Genomic DNA, 15,300 nt, shown 5'->3' with positions numbered 1-15,300 from the left:
ATAATTGTAAGCCGCTCTGATAACCTTTAGGGCTGAAGGGCGGGGTATAAATACCATAAACAAACAAATAAATAAGCTATCCATCCCTACACTTTTATGGCAATCTTTTCCACTTTATTTATGCAAATTTAGGGCAGCCACATGAAAAAGAGCATTGAGCTTTTAATATTTCTCCATTTCACATTTGTGTAGAAGAGGGCATTTCAACAGGTGTAGTTTGTTATGCAAAGTATGCCAATTGAAATTCTCTCTTTTACACAACTATTGAAAGATGCAGGAGCCCTGTCCTTTTTCTCATTTAGTCAATCTATATGACAGGGTGGGAATGAGGCAGCCCTTCATTTGTTGGACTGCAACAGCTAACACCCCTATTCAACATAGCTAGTGGTGAGGAATGCTGGAAGTTGCAGACCAACAACATCTGGATGATTGCCACTTATGCTATACACAACATGTCCAGGAGTCATTTATGCAACACTGCTTTGTGAGAATACTCTGAAACTGTGGGAAATATGTGGTTTGGGAGAGGCCAGGAGCAGAGAAAGTCAATATGAGGCAAGTATCACTGTAGTGCAGCAAGTGATAGTTTGGGCATTGTGATCTTTGGAGGGACATCTGCCTCAGGAACAAATCAGATGATGATACATGAAGGCATTTCAAGTCAATGAGGGTTCAGGAAACCAGACTGGCACCCTGGACCGATCTTAGGATAATTTCGTTCTTGGATAACAACCGCCAATTTCCAGAAGCCAGAGAGTTTTTTTTAAAAGGACTTCCCCAAGTTCTGATTGTTGTGCAATGTTTCCCCATACCTGGAATTTTTCAGATCTGATGAGAACCAACCACATCTCAAAGTGCCTATTAGTTATTGGTACAGTATGGGTGCCAACTGTCCTGTATAAAACTTCTTTTTGGGGAAGTAGGTGATAACAAAGATGCTTGTATGGAAAAGAGGCTATCCTCCTTCACAGAAAGCACAGTTCCAGTCTACTTTTTTTTTTTTTTTTTTTTTTTGCATATTTTAGTCATGTTGTTTTGGTATATTGTCTAGTATGATGGCATATATACAGTATTTATTCTGCCTTTCAGGGTAAGAAAAACCTCACAAAGGTAGATTTAAAAAAAATTAAGTAGCAAATGATAATTTCAAATACAGTTAAAACAATTCAGAAAACCAGATTAAAGCACCTAGCAATCAACATGCGTAACACTTCACCAAATCCCAATTTGCAGAAACAAAAGGCTTTACATAAAGGCAGAAACAAGGGCAGGCATACTTCTTTGGGGAGAACATTTCAGGAAAGTGGGGCCACCATTTTAAAGGCTGTGCCCCTGGTACCCAAATATCTGCAGGCCCTTGGCAATGGACCAGAGAGCAAGTCACTTGTTGGTTAGTCTCACTCACTTTCCTTTTGTAAAACAGCAGCAAATGTAGCAAGAGCAGCAAATATGTGGTCAAAGTAGTGAGTTTGGGCTTCAGAATCTCATTTTATTTCTGATCTGGAATGAGTAGTTTGTCTTCATCTGATGTGAACATAGATCAGCTAAATGCTGCTTCTTAAAGAAGGGCAGCAGCATCTCCCATTACCTGGAATTTAGATACACACTTTATCTGAAATGGGGATTCTGTTTAACCATTGCAGGTCTTGAAGGGTCTGGCATGAAGGGGAAGCTGAGGTAGAAGGAACGGAGGTGGAATGTAATGGGAACAGTTTGGCAGATTAGACGAGAAGTGTACAATTTATCGCTGTGGGGGTCCACCATGAATACTATATTTCAGGGTTATCTTTTTTCCCCATGGGATGGTTCAGGTGCCAGTAGCAGTTGCGTGGCAAGCAGTAAGTGCAGCAGCAACTGTATAGTCAGCATTTTTTTAATCACAGAGATTTAGTAATGATAAATAGGCATCTGCTCAATATCTGCTATAGAGTCTATATACCCAAAAGGCACTAGATCCCATGTGATCTTGGAAGCTAAGCAGGATCAACCTTGGATGAGAGACACTAACAAATACCAGGTGCTGTAGGCTATATCTCAGAGGGGAAAAAACTAGAAAAACCACCTCTGAGCATTTCTTGCCTAAGAAAATCCTATGAAATTCAAGGGGTCACCATAAATCAATGAACAGCTTGAAGGAACATGCATGTACACACATGTGCACACGTATGCGCGCACACGCACACACACACACACACAAATATCTGCTTGTCAGTAGAGGGACTAAACCATGAACACAATGTGATAAACTTGGTCTTTTTCATAATAGCACTTTAATACCATATTAAATACCATGGCTGGGGTTTGTAGTATGATAACACACTATCGTTTTTTTAGAAGAGGATATGTAGTTTCAAAAAACTACATATCCCTAAATTCCACAGGGTGGAGTCAAGACAGTTACTGTGGCAACAAAGTACAATACTGTGTAAAATGAATGAAACCCAGGATTAGCGTTAGGTTTAGTGCTTTATTCACTCTCTCACAAACCAGTATTAATGATCAAGACTTCTTTAATGTCTAACACTTTAAAAATACACGGAACCCTATTGAAATGCTTACCGGTACATAGTATAGTAGATTAAAGAATAATCAACTATTTTAAGTCCAACCATGAAGTTCTGTAACCAAGCAAAAACTTGTGTTTCCTACATCCACCTGAAAAATCTGAGTCACTGTACCACAAAATTGAATGTTAGTATGTAATAATAGTAAATCACAAATAAATAAGTCTTCCTTTTCAACTCACTGAGATCAGCGTAGTACAGTAAAAGTACTAGTTTTCACTTTGAAGACCCAACATGAACAAATGGTTGAATAGGGAACCCATGGATAGGAATCTTGACTGTTCACACTACACAATTATAAGGCTATGAGTCTACTTTAATTGCTCTGGTTCCATCCTAAAGAATTAGGGATTTACAATATAGGCAGAACCATTTAGCATTCTCATCCTAAGAACTCCTGTGTCTCACCAAACCACAAACCCTAGGATCTCATGGTAATTTAAGTGGAATCATAGTGCTATACAGTAATCATATAGTGTCATAGGACCCTTAGGACAATCGGTTTTATGTTGTTCTGGATTCAGAGATTGTCCTTGCATGAGGCAAAAGCTGTTACGGGAAACAGTCACTTACTCTAAGCATGGAAAATTTCCTTCTGTGGGCTGTAAATCCTCAAATCTCCATGTTCACTAGAAGAGTCTTGGAACTATGATTAAAAAAAGTAACTTTTCTAAGCTGACTTCCTTGACTGCATTGCCTGTACACCTTCCCGTTGCAATGGGAAATCCTCTGGAACAGCATGCAGGGCAGAATAGGGAGCTGTAGGCAGGCAGCAAACAGACAGTGGATTTTCAGCATACCTGTGATGCCATCCACACTAGAGCTTTGGATCCAAACCATTACAAAGTATATTTTTGTAGTGCTGTGTTTCTTTTAGAATAAATTAGGGAAACACCATAATATATTTTGGCATCTCCCAGATTAAGCCCTTTTAAGTTTAATCAGTTTCAGTGAGATAGTTTTAAATACACGTTTAACTCTCTCACTGAAACTGATGGGGCTTTAAAGTGCACAGCTTCAGTTCATTTGTGACCTTTGCATACTGAGCCCCATCTATGCTACATAATTATAGCACTATGATTCCATTTTAACTGCCATAATTCCATTTTATGGAATCCTGGGATTTTCATGGGGCGAGGGGAGGGCGTTGGTTTCTTAACTGCTCTTGAGTCAGCCCCAACTCATTGTGACCCTGGGGATGAGACATCTCCAGGCCCTCTTATCCTGAAAAAGGATCCATTTGTCTTTTTGGCAGTCTACAGTATCATCAGCATTCTCTCCAGCATCACATCTTGAATGAGTTTATTTGTTTAGGGAAGAGTATTTAGAATCCTCAGTCAAAGAGTTTTAGTGTCTCACCAAACTACAAATCTTAGGATTACACAGGATATAGAAATAACAGTTGAAGTAGAATCATAATAATATAATTGTTTAGTGTAAAAGGGATCCTGCAAAGTGCAATACAAAACTAATCATTATAATAATAATAATCAAACATGGTAATTGAAATGGCAATCCATTGAATGTACAGTACAACTGGAGAGGTTGGGATGGTGACTTTCAGATGTTGCTGGACTGCAACTCCCACCCGCCTAGGCCAGAATAGTAAATGGTAAGGGATAATGGGAGTTGCAGTCCAACAACTGGAAGGCTGCAAGTTGTCTATCCCTGCTTCAGTGATACAACCCAACCTATAGTGATCTGTGTGCTAGTGGATTGTGCTATGTCAAACCACAAAAGATGACATTAAACTGAAGCTAGGAAAAGATACTTTGTTGGACTACAATTCCCAGTACTTCAGGACAAGGGCTTCTGTGTTAGCATTCTCTCTAAAAGGCTAATTTCTCATATTTTAGAACAGTTTTATTTCCTTGGGGTTTTTAAAATGTAATATGTAATATGAATGCCAACATTCTAACAAAACTCCAGTGAACAAACTGACATTAAGTGCTGAGTAAATATGCCTGGGACTGGTAATCTTTCACTCTAGTTGAAAGTGGTACAGTCCACATGGGCTACAGCATTTTATCACTACTGCTCATGTCCTATTCCTTCCCCACCTCAACTCATTTTTTCCAACCAGTATCTGTTTGTCCTACATACTTACTTTGAACAAAGTTTCTGCAAAGGTTCCAACCTTTAAGCTGCATAATAAGGCAGAACACTTTTTTGATCCTACCACTTCAATGCCAGGTTTACAAGTCAAAACTATCTTGCAGTATGCCATTTTAAATTCAGCTTGGAAGTCGTATATTGTAAAGAACCAAAGCACGCCCCATGGAAAGAAGATGCTCAAAGGCAATTCCATTTACATGGTGCCCCAGATTATTCCATTGCCAGTGCTGAATGCAGGTGCACATTAAATAAACTGCAACTTAGGGCCTCAGATCAGGAAAGGGCTCTAGATACCAAGAAAAGTTACTGCTTCTGTTAAAATGATACAGTTTTGGTAATGGTATAGGTCTCTAAAAGTTTATGTCCTCAGCACACAGTTTATTTGTGTAGCTCCTAAGAATCCTATGCATGTTGCTGCCATACAGTTAATGACCTTTTCACAAATGTGTATAGCCTTGCTCTACTATCATACTTTGAGAATACATGTCAGGTAGAGGAAGTAGGTCTGGTCTGTACAAGTGACTTTTACCAGTCTTTTGACTCTTAAATATGTAATGGGATTGTGTTCCAGAAGGTTAAAATGTCCCTGCTATCATAAAACTATATCATATTCATACCCACAACTACCTAATGAGATCATAAAATAGCAAAAAGGGGGGGATTTAAAAGGGTGGGGAAAGCTTTTCCATTTCTACTCAGCATTAAATAGCATTAAATTGAAATCATGGCAATAATTTCAAAGAAATTAATCATTTTCAACACTGTGACTGTTACAGTCAAGGGCAAAGTAAGTTTTGACATGAAAGGTATAGATCTGATTTTCTGGAACAGATCCCAAATTAAAACACCAGAGATGTAAACAACATATTTAAAACTATCAGTAAATACCTATAACCAGAATTTTTCACTTATAGAAGTGCCAGTATGTATTGAAAATATTCACACAAATGTATATGTCTGTGTACAGTGGACCCTTGCAATATGCTGGGGTTTGGTTCCAAGATCCTTCATGGATAACAAAATCCGTGGATGCTCAAGTCCCATTTAAATATGATGACATAGCAAAAGGGTGTCCCTTATAAAAAATGGAAAATCAAGATTTGATATTTGAAACTTATACTTTTTTGGAACATTTTCAAACCGTGGATGCTTGAATCCATGTATAAAAAAAATCCATGTATAAGAAGGGCCAACTGTATAAGAGAGAGAACAAGAGCATGCAGCTGTCGTATCTACATATATCAGCAGTGATACTGAGAAATTAAAACATTAAATTCCCAAATGTAAAGCTCCTTCAGTGCATTGGTTGTAAAGGATACTTACACATAAAACTCTGGCTTCTATAATATCTGCAGTGGTCAATTATAATATTTGAAACACTTCTCTATTTTTGAGATATGATAACTTCTTTCCTATGTGAAAATATATGAATTTTAAACTGTCAGCTGTATCACTGCCACCTGTCAGCTTTAAAGTAGTCTAATGAAAGAAACACAAAGAAGAGTACTGATGAGCTCCTGATGAAGAAGTTTTACAAAAGAATTACAAACTTTACATGCACTAGAGATGAATGCATACTAGCAAAAAAAGTGAGAATGCTGAAGATTAAGTAATAAACCATGTAACATAAACTGTAGCATAGTTACAAGCAAACCATAGAAGATCTTTCTTTAAATCTACTTCTTCCTTCACACTGTTGAATGCCAAGCGGCAAGATGTCAATTAAAGTTGTAGCAATAGTGCAGACATAAATAAATGTATGCACAGGCATCAAAGATGTTTAAAGTGCTGAAGCTAATGGAGAGCTGTTTAGAAATACAAATATCCTATACAGAGCACCCTTCTCCTCCTGAAGTGGATGACAAGATGTTTTAGTGATTATGAAACAGATGGAAGTGCCAGAAGTCTGAACATTCATTGGACAATAACAACAATCAAATCTGAACAGATTTTTTTTTGGGGGGGGGGGCAAAATAACTAGGTTCGAACTCATTCTTGTTATCAAAACATTTCCCAAAGTTTGAGAAAGTCCCTTTATAAAAAAAACTACAGCTCTTTGGATCTTCTACCCAGCATGGGACAAGCTATGCTGGCCATGTGATTCTGGGAGTTACAGTTCAAGAAATAAGTTCTCCGAACTCTGATTCTTTTCCAGACACTGAAGTTGCTTAAGTTAGCAACAATCAAATTGCTTCCAGAAGAAACTAGACTGGGCCTGGCTTTTAACAAAATAAATAAGTAAAATAAATCCAGAACCTCAGCACACCTTGCCCACTATCTTGCGTGAACCTTGGTTGGAGCTTTGAGAAGGCTGGCAAACCTGAATAAAAAAAAAGGTCTGCCTGTTTTAGAAGCAAAGCTCTCTTGAGAACCCAGCAGGTCTCACCCTTCTGAAGCCTCCCCGGCTTTGCTGCTATTCTCCTCCTTTTAAACCGACCCTGGCAGCTTTTCGGCATTACAGGATAAGATTATTGACTGAAATCTGTTTCGCTTAGTGATCAGGGCATGACGGCTGTTTGTTTGCAAAGTGACTGTACTGCCTCTTGACAAATGTCTAATGCTGCCTTTAGAGGTGGGGATGAACGAGCAAACAGCAATTATTCATTCATTTCAGCATCGATGTGACAGCTGGAGTTTGGGTGGCAAGTTAAAATGTTGAAGAAACTGTAAATACACTGCTTATTTTTATCTTAATCATTATGTAACTTGATTTGAATGAAGTCCAAGAAGTACTATAAATATGGACAGTATCTACATAAGCTGCATACATGGACTTAGTTGTTCCCAGCATTGAAATGCAGAGCTTGGGAAAGTTACTTTTTGTATTATAGTGCCCCAGGGCATGCAGACTGGGGATTCTGGAACTTGTAATCTAAACATAACTTTCCCCAGCTGTGCCTTGAAATGCCCCGATCCACTTGGCTCCTTGGATGTATTGGTATCAAAGATGCTCCACCGCACAGCTGTAAAAGCAAAGCATGCTCCAAATCCCTTTAAAAATAAAAACCCTGCACAGCCGTAAAACTAACTCATCTCAGGGTGTAAATGCATCTCACGCATGAAGGTACAATTACAACTCTTCCAATCACTGTTTTGGATGAGTTCTTTCCAGTACAAAAGAGGCATCTGAGCTCAAAAAGACAGGTGGGAGGGAAGAAAGGCAAGGTGCACTGGATTCACGCTTCTTCTAGCATCAATTACTCAGATCCAGTCCCTAGGTGGAAGAAAGTCCAAGCGCCTTTTAAAAAAAAGAACATATATAGCTGGGAAAAAAAAAAAGGGGGGGGGCTGCTAAGCTTTTCCTTTTTGGCTGCCTGGAAAAGCAGAATAAATAGGTATGTTTCCATTTGTTCCAGAGTGCCTGGTTCCTTCCCGCTCATCCCTCCACCTAGCAGTCATTCAAGAGGCATGTGCTTATTCACAAAACCAGGGCTCTGCTGTGGAAACCTCCTTCCCCGCCCCCAAATCAAAGAAGGGGGGAATAAAACCACCTTTTCTACCCGTTCAGCAAGTGACAGAGGGAGGGCTGAGGGCAGAGAAAGACCCTCCTCATCCCCCCCCCCTTTGCTTTTCAATAGCCCAAGGCACCTCCTCACCCTCAAAGGGTTCCCCTGGAGCCAGAGGTCAGGTCCAGCCTTGGTTTATGTGTGTGAGAGAGAGCGAGAGACAGCCCATATATATATATATGACAGCGCGTACCTCTCGTCTATGTACACACAGACACACATGTGTATATGTGTATGTTTGTGTTTCTGTATGTGTGTGTACATACATATATATATGCACACACATATAAGCACAACTCTCGACACATACACAAATTACATATGTGTGTGTGTATACATATATATCAGAGCATATATATATATATGAGTTGCACTCTCTCTCACACACACACACATACACATATATACACAACTCTCCTCAACGTGTATATATATATATATGTGTGTGTGTGTGTGTATATACCACACACATGCATATAAATCTCTCTTTCTCTGTGTGTATCTATCTATATATATATGCACACACACACACATACATCGAGGAGAGTTGTGTGTATATGTGTGTGTATATATATGTTGAGGAGAGTTACACTCTCATATATCTCTGTGTGTATGCGTACACACACACACACACACACACATATATATTGTGTGTATATGTATGATGAGTTGTTCTCTCAAACACACACACATATATATACACACACAACTCTACTCGAAGTATATCTGTTTGTGTGTATATATAGATAGATACACACACACACACATATATATATACATTGAGAGTTGTGTATATATGTGTATGTATATGTGTGAGAGAGATAGAGTGCAACTCTCCTTGACATACATATCCACACACACACACACACACACAGATATATGTAATGTCTGTATATGTTGAGAGTTGCACTCATGTGTGTGTGTGTATTTATATATGTATGAAAGCGCAACTCCCCTTTGACGTATATATGTGTGTATATAGATTCACACACACATTTAAATGTATAAGTGCATATATGTATGCATATATATGTGTGTGTGTGTTGAAGAGAGTTGCGCTCTCATATTTGTTTGTGTGTATGTGTGTGTGTCTGTATATATATATAAATTGTGTTTGTATCTGTATGTATATATGTTTATTATGTGTATGTATATATATATATAGTGTGTGTGTCTGTGTGTCTGTGTACACATATACATGTGTGAGAGAGAGCGCAACTCCCCTGGAGGTAAAAGGGGAGCCAGCGGGGACGCCCCCTTCTTCCCCTTCTCCCCTCAGCCTTGGCTGTCTCCCCCGCCTCTCCTCCTCCTCCTCCTCCTCCTCCGGCGCCGCTTACCTTCCTCGGAAAGCCCCTTCCTTCAGCATAAACCCAGGCGGAGCGGGAAGCACAAAGGCATCCCGGAATCCCCCTCGGCTGCCTCCTCCTCCTCCTCCTCCTGCTGCTGCTGCTGCTGCTGCTGCTCCTTCTTCTTCTTCTCAGGTGTCCCCCTTGGCCTCCCTGGCGACCCTCCCAGAGGAGGAAGAAGGAGAAGGAGAAGAAGAGGAGGAGGAGGAGCCCCTTAGCCTTGCTCTGGAGCCCTGAGCATCTCCTCCTCCTCCCGAGGATCGGGGCTGAGGCCAGGCAAGCAGCGCCTGAGATTCGCAGGAGGGCAGAGCTCCTCTCGGGCTCCAGTGTAATCCCCTTGCGCTTGCATGGGATGGAGAGCGAGGAGGAGGAGGAGGAGGAGGAGGATGCCTGGAGGGGTGATGTTGGCGGTGGCAGCAGCAAGAGGAGGAGTAGCTGCTACTCCTGGGTGGATGTGGATGTGTGGCTAGGGACATCTGTGGGTGGGTGGGTGCGCGCGCCCGCAGCCTGAGAGGAGCTTTGCCAGGGCGCGCGCTCACTGACACAAACACACACACACACACACACACACAAGCACTCTGCAGGAATAATCCACCTTTGAGACCGCTTTGAATGCCCTGGCTTTGGTGCTAGGGAACCCTGGGAAGTGTAGTTTGTTGTTGTTGTGGCTCCAGAGCTCTCTCTCTCTCTCTTTCTCTCTCTGGCAGAGAAGGCTCAATGGTTCACAAACACTACAGTCCCCAGGGTTCTCCAGCGCTGAGGCAGGGCAGTTGAAATGGTCTCAGACTGGATTATTTCTGCAGTGTGTGTTTAATCATCATCATCATAGATTTATTTATATCCCGCCTTTCCATAAGGAGAGGTGGGTTACAAGGCGGGTTACAATGAAAAACCTAAATAAATTACAATGTCAAACATGACTGAAAGTACATATCCCCTTATCCCTTACCCTAAAACAACATTAAATGTAAGTTAAAATTAAACTGGTCAAGATTGGAGAGAGCCAGTCAGGGCAGTCGCAGGGCAGTCCCCATCCCAGTAACGGGAGGTCAGTCTGGGAAGGCCTGCCGGAAGAGATCCGCCTTGATAGCCTTTTTAAAAGCAACTCAAGAGTGGTCATAGGAGGGATCTCCTCCGGCAGGCCATTCCGTCATTTAGGAGCGGCAAGTGAAAAAGTGCTCTGGGTAACCGCAGCCAACCTGGTTTTTCTTGGCTACAGTAAATTCATCCCAGTCCCAGAGGACCTGGTTGTGTGGGAAGGATTGTATGGGAGAAGGCACTTCCACAAGTAAGCTGCTTTGAGACTGCTTTAACTGCCCTGGTTCAATGCTAGGGAGTTTTGGGAATTGTAGTTTTGTGGGACATTTAGACTTCTCTGCCAGAGAGCTCAACAAACTACAATTCCCAGGATTCTCTAGCAGTGAGCCAAGGCAGTTAAAGTGGTTTCAAACTGGATTATTTCTGCAGTGTGTTTTGGACCTGTTGAGCCAAGGCCAAGAGCCACACAAAGCAGGGTGACTAGAGATTTACTCCTCACTGCCCAGGAGGAGAAGGCACTGCAAAATGGAGGACTTTGCAAGGAAAATTGGAGGACCTGACCAAAGGAAATGTTAAAAACACCAGAAAAAATAGAAATTCTGGCTTCTTAGTCAGGCTCCAAAGGAAGGATCTTTTGGAATTCCTCCTGGCAAGGAGGATGAAATGGAGGACAAGTCCTGGAAAAGGAGGACATCTGGTCACCATGTTCAGAAAGGGAGCAACAACACTGAGGCAAAGTGTGCACACGCAAACATTTCCCCCAAAAGAGGAGAGCTCTATGGAGGCCACTCTGTATAAATGCATGTGATTTCTCCAGATTTAGTTACCTTTTTTCCTTTCAATGTTGAAAGGTAGGCTGCCTGCCATTTTCAAATAAAACAGGGTAATAAAACAACATACAGGGATGTAGACAAGGGGGGGGGTTTCTTGGGGTCCAGACCCCCCCTCCATTAGAAAAATGAATGGTGTGCTGCTGTGCCGCCACACCTAAGCCCCATTATAATGGTAGCACTTAGTCTGGACCCCCCCCCCTTCCTAAAATCCTAGCTACGTCCCTGCAACATATAAAATAAAATAAAGGTCAGCATTAAGATGTGTAAAGGAATAAATGGACAAAAAAGTGTGGAGAATGTTTTTCATCCACGTTTAGCAAGCAACAGGCTTCTGTACATAACCCAGTAGGATGGTTTTTCTGTTTAGCTATTTTCTGGGTGATGTTTACACACTGGCTTTTATATCAGCATTAAAGTCAGATAATAGTGCTATTCGCAATAGTTATCACCCCATGCCACCGTCTGCCTTGCCCCACAAGCGCTGTTAGAGTGCACCATGTAATGACATGGAAAATGACATGGACAGGGAAAAGCCATCAATAAACTCCCAAAGAAAGCCAGCATGGCGTAGTAGTTTGAGTGCTGGACTACAACTCTGGAGGCCAGGGTTCAATTCCCAGTTTGGCCATGAAACCCACAGAGTAACTGTGGGTAAGTCACATACTCTCAGCCTCAGGGGAAGGCAATACCAAACCTCCTTTGAACAAATCTTGCCAGGAAAACACCATGATAGGATACGGCCTTAGGATTGCCATAAATTGGAAATGACTTGAAGGCACACAACAGTCACACATGCTGCTGTAGCATTAGTCCTCAGGTGTGATAGGCAATTCCAGTACTGTATTTGGGTGTCAGTGTCTCCTTTTCTCCCACCCACCCCCTTCATTTTTCAATTTTTCAATTGCAGACTTTTGTTGAGATAGAATATATACACACACACACACACACACACACACACACACACACACACTTTCTTTTATTTCCCCTCTGCCCCCTTGCCAGCCAACAAAGAAATTACAGTCTTCTCACAAGGAGAGGCTCTCCTTTCTTTCTTTCTTTCTTTCTTTCTTTCTTTCTCTTTCTTTCTTTTTTGTTGGGCACAGAAGGCATGCAAGGGTCAGAAGGGGGTATTATGATGGCAGTGCAGAAATCAGATTGCCGGGCCATGGATCGCCAAAGCAGTGCTAAAGCCCTAATGCAGAACACATGTGATAAAGATTGATGCAAAATTGGTATGCTTTTGTTACTAAACTAGTGCAACTGTGGCGGGACAGCAGGCATATTGTGATTAAGTCCTTACATTTACTTCACAGCAGTTTATGTTGCTAGTACTTCTTAAAATGTCCTGCTAGAAATGCTTTGTTTGGTGGTATTTTGCTTTGCATGAAAGATGTTCAATAAAAACAGTGGTTGTTCAAAATATCTCTAATACATCTGAAATATATACAGTTATCTCTATTTATTATGACTGCTGTAGAAATCCTGCAGCAATCATTCGATTTTAGCCTCTGATTTTATTTTCTTTGTCAAGGGACATGTGAAAAAACAACAGTGTATAGAAAGACCATGTATAGAGTGTCTTTCTCTTACCATTGAACAATCATATGTGCCTTTTCCTTCAGATTGGCAAAATTTTATATTCAGACACTGTGAATTAACTATGTAGTTCCTCTTAAGAAAGCAGGGAGAGGAAAGTGGGTTCTACCTAAGGCTTGCAGCACAGTCTCTTTCTCTGCTGCAGGTCTCTATTAAGATCTCTCCCAAGGACCTGTATACAACCTTGTGATCAGCACAGTCATAGGCATGTGCCCGAAGCCAGACTTCAATAGGCAACATACAGAGAAAGCTTTCCTTCTGAAATTAGACATCATGAATCTTGGGATATGTATTGGTCTCAGCATGTTGTTAGCTACTGTAAAACTGGCTTCAACTTATGGTGACCCTATGAATGAGTACTGTAAAGTATGTTGAAAAGCAAAAAACAATGAGGATGTTCTCTCAGATGGTCCACTGTTTATTCAATAAATCCCACCTTTTCTTTCAACATCCTACTACCAAGATGCTGGTTCATGCCATCATCATCTCTCACTTGGACTACTGTAACCTTTTGTTGCCCGGGCTTCCCCTTTTCCATCTTTCTCCCTTAACCTCTGTGCAATATACTGCTGCCAAATTATCTTCTCTGCCTGATGCTTCAACCATGTCACCCTCCTGTTGTCGTCCCTTCACTGTCTCCCTATTCCTTTTAAAATTCATCAGAAACTTCTTTTAACTTTTTTAAAAATTTTATTATTTAAAAATAATGTTTATAACAATTATAACATTTAATATCGTACATAATTTTGCCATTCAATTAGTTCATTTATCAGTCTCTTTTTACAAAATGACTTCCTCAAGCTAGAACCGTTCCTATTCTTACACCGCATATATTTCGTACTTACTCTTATATTTAACAACTAACCCTGCCCCCCAAATCTATAGATTCAAACCCTTTTACCTTTATGTTTGTGTTCCTTTCTATCTCAATCTTTATCACTTTACCAAATACCTTTAGATCTTTATCAACTTTTCTTCCCGGATTTTATAGTAAATATTTATACTTCTACCATTGTTATAACATAGATAGTTTATTCTTCAAAAATTGCCATCAGTCTTTGCTCTTTTTTTTCTGTTTTGCATATAGACTTTCCAAAAGTCCCATTCTTTATAAAATTCCTTTGAATAATGTTTCTTTAATAACATGGTGAGCTTATCCATTTCATAAAGATCCATTACCTTCAGCCTCCATTCCTCCACCTTCGGAATTTCCTCTTTATTCCAGTATTTTGCTAGAACCATTCTTGCTGCCATGATTGTGTGAAATGGCAGTTTTCCTTCTTGCTCTTCCAATTTTTTGTTTTCAATTATGTTTAGGAGGTACATTTTGGGATCCGCATATTTCTCCAAATTAAATATTTTCCTCATTTCTATATGTATTATCTTCCAATATTTTCTAACTATTCCGCAAATCCACCAACAATGCATATAAGTCCCAACCTCTTTATGACATTTCCAACAGATATTTTTATTATCTTTATTAATTTTAGATAATTTATACGGAGTTAAATACCACCCATATTGAGATTTATATACATTTTCTCTTAAACTCATACTTAACGTTTGTTTTATTCTCCTTTTCTAAATTCTCTCCCACTGTTCCAATTGTATAGATTCATCTAAATCTTTAGCCCACTTTATCATAAACTCCTTTACTGTTTCCTCCTCCAATTCCACTTTAATTATTAATTTATAAAATTTTGATATTTGTTTTCTCTCATCTTTGATTATGTTTTCCAAATCAACTTCTGTTGTACCAATTCCTCTATTTTTTTGATCCATTTCATATTTCTCTTTTAACTGCCTATATCTAACCCAATTACAAGTCACTCCTTCTTCCCTTAATTCTTCTTGAGTCTTCATAGCCCTTTTCCCTTGATGTACTTTCGTAATTTCCGCATATGTTATCCACGGATTCTTTTTAATTTCTTCCCTTAATAACATCGCTTCATTCGGAGAGGCTCATAATGGGATTTTAGTACACCATCTTGATTTATATTTTTTCCCAAATCCTTAATAAAGCTTTCCTAATGGTATGATTTTTAAAGTTATTGTCCAATTTCATCTTATCAAAAAACAAGTACCCATGAAATCCATATTTTAATTCCACTCTTTCCAAATTAATTATTATCTTATTTTTTAATCTAATCCAATCTAATAACCAATCTAAAGCACAGGCACTATAATAACATTTTAGATTCGGTATCGCCAATCCTCCCTTCTCCAATGAGTCTTGCAAAATTTTCATCTTTATTCTTGATTTTTTTTACTATTCCAAATAAAATTAGAAAGATCTTTTTCC

The 15,300-nt window shown here is 39.9% G+C and overlaps 1 protein-coding gene across 1 annotated transcript in view; it reads right to left on the bottom strand.

Moving 5' to 3' along the window:
- KCNB2 (potassium voltage-gated channel subfamily B member 2) overlaps positions 1-9,984 on the bottom strand; it is a 193,189-nt gene extending 183,205 nt beyond the window's left edge. The window contains exon 1 of the mRNA XM_042466191.1: positions 9,523-9,984. The gene's annotated coding sequence lies outside the window, so the exon portion shown is untranslated. The remainder of the gene's footprint in view (positions 1-9,522) is intronic.
- Between the last annotated feature and the right edge of the window lie 5,316 nt (positions 9,985-15,300).

This window comes from Sceloporus undulatus, chromosome 4, assembly GCF_019175285.1.
Source record: "Sceloporus undulatus isolate JIND9_A2432 ecotype Alabama chromosome 4, SceUnd_v1.1, whole genome shotgun sequence".
NCBI lineage: Eukaryota > Metazoa > Chordata > Lepidosauria > Squamata > Phrynosomatidae > Sceloporus > Sceloporus undulatus.
The sequence above is the reverse complement of the archived record's forward strand: the minus strand, read 5'-3'. Positions and strand labels throughout refer to the sequence as shown.